This window comes from Symphodus melops, assembly GCF_947650265.1.
Source record: "Symphodus melops genome assembly, chromosome: 23".
Classification (NCBI taxonomy): Eukaryota; Metazoa; Chordata; class Actinopteri; order Labriformes; family Labridae; genus Symphodus; species Symphodus melops.
The window spans coordinates 1,961,241-1,967,947 of NC_136713.1; positions in this window are offsets into that span (position 1 = coordinate 1,961,241).

A 6,707-nucleotide genomic window follows, 5' to 3' on the forward strand; every position below is an offset into this window, starting at 1 on the left:
AGACGCCCAGAAGGAAAAGTCAAAGCTTGATCCAAAGACAACTGGACTGGTTGAAGATCTTGAAGACGTTTCACTTCTCCTCCAGAAGGCTTCTTCACTTCTAAACTATCTGGAGGACGGAGCTAGAAATATAAGCCTCTGTGGATCATTAGCATACCGATGATCAAGGATGACTCCCATCAGAGTCGTTAGCTGAGTCGTTGACCTACTTACGCCTCGAGTCATCACCTCCCCCAGTCATCTGTGGGTCGTTGGGGTCACATGTTCCAAGGTGGGACTGGGCTTCAGTTGTTTTGGGTGAGAATTCAAAACAGCATTGTAGGTAGGTGAGAGACGGTGATTATACAATTCACTTAGCAACAACAACATTTTATTTCTTTTATTTTCAATACTTTATAAATCCCAGAGGGGGAAGTTGTGGTTCACACTTTGTTGTTGTAGAGTCATGCTTCTCACACACACAGGCCTGAATCTCCATTATTGGAGAGATGTCAGTGCGGCGGCTGCCCCACTGGAAGCATTGGAAACCCAAATCCCTACAGACTGAGCAACTGCTGACCCTAAACGTACATCAGAGAGTAAGTACAACACAAGCAAGGATCTAGAAAAGAGGAAACAAGCTCTTCAGAGCTCTAAGCACAACAGAAACCATCTTAAAGTCATCGCCACAAAGAGAAACCATCATCATCTATGGAGAGCATCGTCCTCATTAAGGTCAGAGGTATTCTTGAAAGAGCTGGGTGTTTAGCTTTTTCTTAAAGGTGCAAACAGACTCTGCAGATCAAATGAAGTGTGTTAGTTTGTTCGACCACCGGGGGGCGACAGAGGAGAAGAGTCCAGTTAGATTCTTAGGACCCGATCGATCGATCGATCGATAGATAGATAGATAGATAGATAGATAGATAGATAGATAGATAGATAGATAGATAGATAGATAGATAGATAGATAGATAGATAGATAGATAGATAGATAGATAGATAGATAGATAGATAGATAGATAGATAGATAGATAGATAGATAGATAGATAGATAGATAGATAGATAGATAGATAGATAGATAGATAGATAGATAGATAGATAGATAGATAGATAGATAGATAGATAGATAGATAGATAGATAGATAGATAGATAGATAGATAGATAGATAGATAGATAGATAGATAGATAGATAGATAGATAGATAGATAGATAGATAGATAGATAGATAGATAGATAGATAGATAGATAGATAGATAGATAGATAGATAGATAGATAGATAGATAGATAGATAGATAGATAGATAGATAGATAGATAGATAGATAGATAGATAGATAGATAGATAGATAGATAGATAGATAGATAGATAGATAGATAGATAGATAGATAGATAGATAGATAGATAGATAGATAGATAGATAGATAGATAGATAGATAGATAGATAGATAGATAGATAGATAGATAGATAGATAGATAGATAGATAGATAGATAGATAGATAGATAGATAGATAGATAGAGTAGTGAAGGTTGGATCAGACGCCTTTCATTGGCAGAGCGTAGAGGGCAGAGGGAGTGTAGAGCTGGATTATAGAGTTTAGGTAAGGAGGAGACGTTTCTGTGACTGTGGACAGTGGAGTGCAGAATCCTGTCCTGAAGAGCTGATGAAGTATGTTAGTTTTTGATGTTGTAGTAAGTAGTTAGTGATGTAGTAACAGCTTACATAACTGTGTAGATAATGTGATCCCTACCAAACAAACACAAATATATGCTCACACTAACCCTGGGTTCCTCCTGAGAGAAAGGAAAACGCTTTGAATTGAAAAAGAAAAAACCTTTCAAACGACGCACAGACGACTGGGGGAGGTAACGACTCGAGCTGAAACTAGCTCAACGACTCAGCTACCGACTCTGATGGTCATCCACAGAGGCTCCGCCCACCAGATAGTTCAGAACAGAAGAAGCCTTTCAGAGGAGAGGACAAACATCTTCAAGGGGTGCATCTGAATTACAAAGTGCCAACACAGTCAGTAGACAGTCCCTACTCTCTGTGCTGTATCCTGTTAGTATCTACTGTTCAGTTTGAGAGAGCCAGGGCCATGAAAACACATTTCAAAGTTTACACCTCCAGGGATGAACAGGGGGGAGAGACGAGGAGGAAGTCCAAGGAGGAGTTGAGTCAGACACACACAGTAGGTTGATATTTGTTCCTCCTTCGTCTGATTCATTCAGTGTAGAAGGGACGTCATTTGTGTTGCCTGAACCGGCCACATCCATCCTGGTTTTTTGTTGAACTTGGTCAGAGGGGCCAAGTGCAGCTGGGCCACTCTGACCAAGTTCAACACGTCATGGTCCATCTGATTCCTTCATACAAGCAGGAAGTAAAGCTCTGTAAGCCTGTTGTGAGGACATGAAAGAAGTGGAGCAGTGAAGCTGTGGAAGAATGAAAGGATCTGCTCTGTGTATCTTAGCATTAGAGGAGTCCAACGTTTGGCTTCAACATGTCAATCTCCCCCGAATATTACCAGTGTCACGCCCTCCACCTCTGCCAGTGAGTAGTGGCAGCTCTCTCCCTCTTTCCCTTTTTTCTCTCTCTCTGCTCTTAGGAGGGCGTGAACTCGGCTGGTGGTGTCAGGACGATCAGGTGTGGCGAATTACTGATCAGGGGATGAGACGCAGCTGAGCGGAGTTAGTGGCTGCAGCAGTTGCTTTTAAGGAGCCTCCAGCCTGCTATCCAGTGCCGGAGTGTGTTCAGTAACAGTTAGTATTTCGACCGCTGCACATGCCTTGCTTCTACGCTTTGCTGTTCAACTTCTAATAACCTGTTCTTCTGTGCAGTTGGATCCCCTGCAGCCACGGAGCTCTTCTACTCTGCCGACTTCACTCACAGCACGGAGCTACTCTGCAACCACCTCGGATTCGTCACGACAGGTCATCGGCAGTTCAGACACCACCAGCCTTGCTTCCCCCTCCTTTAGTTAATCTCAGCTAAGTGTTAGTTTTTTAGACTTACAACTCGACTCGCGTTTTGAGTCCGTTGTTTTGCCTCTGCTTTGTTTGTAGCATTAGCTTAACTCGTGTTAGCACGACGCTTTAGTTTATCTTCGGCTGTTAGTCGCTCTTTGTTTTCGTCAGTTAGTTTGTTATTCCTCGCCTGTTTTATAGGGTTGAGTGTCCTCAGTTGTGGTGTTTATTTTGTATTTGTAAATAAATTTATTATTTTGTACTTCGGTCCTCCGTGTCTCTCTGTTCTGCGCTTGAGCCTCAACACGTCCCGTAACAACCAGCCCTTTACTCTTTGTTGTTCTGAACTCTATCAGCTGTGAGTTCTGTTCCTGTGTCTGGAGGAGAATCAACATTTAGGAAAGAATTATCTGTGCACTCTATTTTCCAACTCCCAGAACAAATGTGCCTTCTTGATGTCCCATGTTGTTTTTCAAAGCCTACATGGGATTGAATGATTACAGCCACTCCTCTCCGAGCTGTGCTACAGGAGCTATAGTATACCTGGCTCTTAGTGCTTTTCTTCACTTTCTTATCTGCTCAAATGTGTTTCCTGGAGGAACACTACATCCCCTTCATCTCTCTCCATCTGGAGCCACCTCTTCTTCCTCTTTGCTACATGATTCAGTCCATTCACATTCAATGAGATCATATTGAAGTCCAGGTATGGAGGGGGGTAGGAAAGGTGCTGGGTCAGATGTGGGGAGGGAGTATGATGAGCCGCCATGACACACAGAATGTTGATGGTTGCCGTGGAAACAGCAGATGCGGTCCTGCTGTGATAAAAACCTCATGTAAATTATACTCGGATACATTAGCTGGTCTATAAACATATTCTGGTCCTCAGGTCACTTTCACCCGTTCACCTTGACTACGGTCTAGTCTGAGTTGTGAGGGGAGCAGAGTGACCTCCAATGATTGCTCTTCTTTTTGTTAGTGTTTGGATTGAGAGCCCCCTGCTGGCAGAATTGACATGCTGTGTGTTGAACACAAACAAGCTGAGAGTTTGTGTCACAGACTGCCACAGACACACAGGTGCAAAGTGACTGCTGGCTCTCTCCACTTCAGACACACACACAGTGTGCTGAGAAGCTCTCATTACATCCCTCCTTAAAATGCTCATTCTTTTCACACCTCTGTTCAATGTAAACTTTGATTCATCAAGCTGTTTGTAAGAGTGCACCGATTGATGGGCATGTGACCAGAAGCGGACAGTTTTCAGCCTGCTCGGTCCTGACCGGTGAGCAGCCGGTCCTAATGAAGTATATCCAATCAGACGAGCCGTTACACGGCCCACACAGAGACACTAACAGAGCAGCTCACACAACAAGCTAACATGTGGACAGTGCAGACATGAGATGTCCATCAGCAGAGGAGAAGAAGGTTCAACATCCAGAAGAAGAAACACAGAAGGTTTCCCTCCTCACCTCTCTGTCAATGGTGGATCCACACGTCTGCACAGCCCGTATGTATGTGTGCTCCTGTTGTCTCTCTCTGTCTGTCAGGCTGGGGGAGCGCAGCACGTTAACATCATTAATACTCCTGTAATATCTGTGGGGAACAGAGGGACACTTGAATGATTAAAGCTCAGTGTGTGAGTGTCTTATTCAAGTAGCTGTCACAAGGCACAAGCTCAAACACAAGGACAACTCACCTGAGTCATCCTCTGCAAGAGACAACCATCCATCCATTTTCTGCCGCTTATCCGGGGCCGGGTCGCGGGGGCAGCAGTCTAAGCAGAGACACCCAGACTTCCCTCACCCCAGACCTCCTCCTTACACAATGTTAATTTTTCACAATTTCATGAAGTGCAAATGCATTAAAATTTCAGTTTATATTTAACAGGGGCCTAAATTTCATCCCCACAAAGGGCAGCAATAAAAACCTCAGGGAGCAAAGCAGATGGGACATACAACTATATCACAGACGATTTAAATTGGCTTCACATTTCCAAAATAAACGAGACACAGAGCCCCTAATTTACCCCACCTTCCACGTGGACTCCCCCTGCTGGCACACTACCACCAGAGCTCACTGCCCTCATCACAGCTGATATCACTCACTTTGATCAGCACTTCAGGCTCAGTCACAACGAGCCAAACCTCAGCCCTGAGGAGGTGGCTGCACTGGAGGAGCTGAAAAACAACAAAAACATTGTTATCAAGCCAGCTGATAAGGGCAGTGTAGTGGTGATCATGGACAGGGAACAGTACCTGTGGGAGGGATATAGACAACTCAACAATCAGAAATATAACTCTAAATTAGACAGACCAATTTATCCGGACACAATTAAATTAATACAAAAAATTATAGACAATCTTTACATTAAAAAAATTATTAATTTTAAGCAAAAGAGTTACTGCTGGGCACACCTGAACCCAGGCCCAGGATCTTCTATATGCTCCCTAAAATACACATAGGATACATGTGATACATACATAAGGATCCTGCAAAATGGAGTAGGCCGCATGAGATCCCTCCAGGCAGACCTATTGTGTCGGACTGCAGCAGTGACACCTATAACACGGCTGAATATATTGATTTCTTCAGCTACATCAAAGACATCATTTTGTTGAAATTATTAGGAGCCTCCACATCCCACAAGACGCCATGTTATTCACCATAGACATTGACAGCCTGTACACAAACATTGACACACAGGAGGGCATACAGGCTGTCAAAAACACATTTTATAAATTCAAAGACAAAAAGAGGCCAGATAAAGAATTAATTCAATTATTAGAGATAAATTTGACTCGGAACGATTTTGTTTTCAATTCAGACTTCTTCCTCCAAATTAAAGGCACAGCCATGGGGAAGAAATTTGCCCCGGCGTATGCCAACATTTTCATGGCTGAGTGGGAGACATCAGCCCTGGCCTCCTGTGAAAAGAAACCCCTCCACTACCTCAGATATCTGGATGATTTCTGGGGTGTCTGGTCCCACTCGGAGGAGGATTTCAAATCTTTTTTACACACTCTGAACACTCACAACAAGTCAATCACGCTGAAATCCACCACCAGCTTCACCTCTGTTGATTTCCTGGACACAGGAGTGGGGTTCAGAGAAACAGGCAGACTGGATGTGAGGGTGTTTTTTTAAAGAGACAGACACTCTCGCTCTGCTCTTTAAAACCAGCCACCATCCCAAACACACCTTTGCTGGGCTGGTGAAGTCTCAGCTCCTGAGATTTCACAGGATCTGTAGTGACAAAGGGGATTTTCAACAGGCCACAAAAACGCTGTTCTCGGCTCTGGCCACAAGAGGGTACCCTTGCTCTTTTTTAAGAAAGACCTTTCAGGAGAAAAGGCCTGCACAGACCTCTCCAATCCTCCCCTTTGTCACTACATTTTCCCCGTCAACTGTGAAGCTTGTTGGAGTAAATAGGAGTAATTTTACCTCCTTTATGGCAGGCACAAATGTGCTGCAGGAGAGGAGGATTATCGCAGCCTACAGGAAAAATATGAACCTCCAGTCCTACCTGGTAAAGGCAAAACTCCCACCTCTGTTGACCTCTGCAGCCAGAGGTCACGGGCTAATTTTTAAGCAACAGACATGGCTGCAAAATACAGACAAACAATTTTTCAGTGTCAGCTGCGGGGAGCCCTCTCACCAGGAATTGTGTTTACCTGATTACCTGATCACCTGTGGGGCAAAGTATGTGGGGGAGACAGGAAACACAATGCTGGTGAGGTTCACCCAGCACAGACATATTTTGAGGAAAA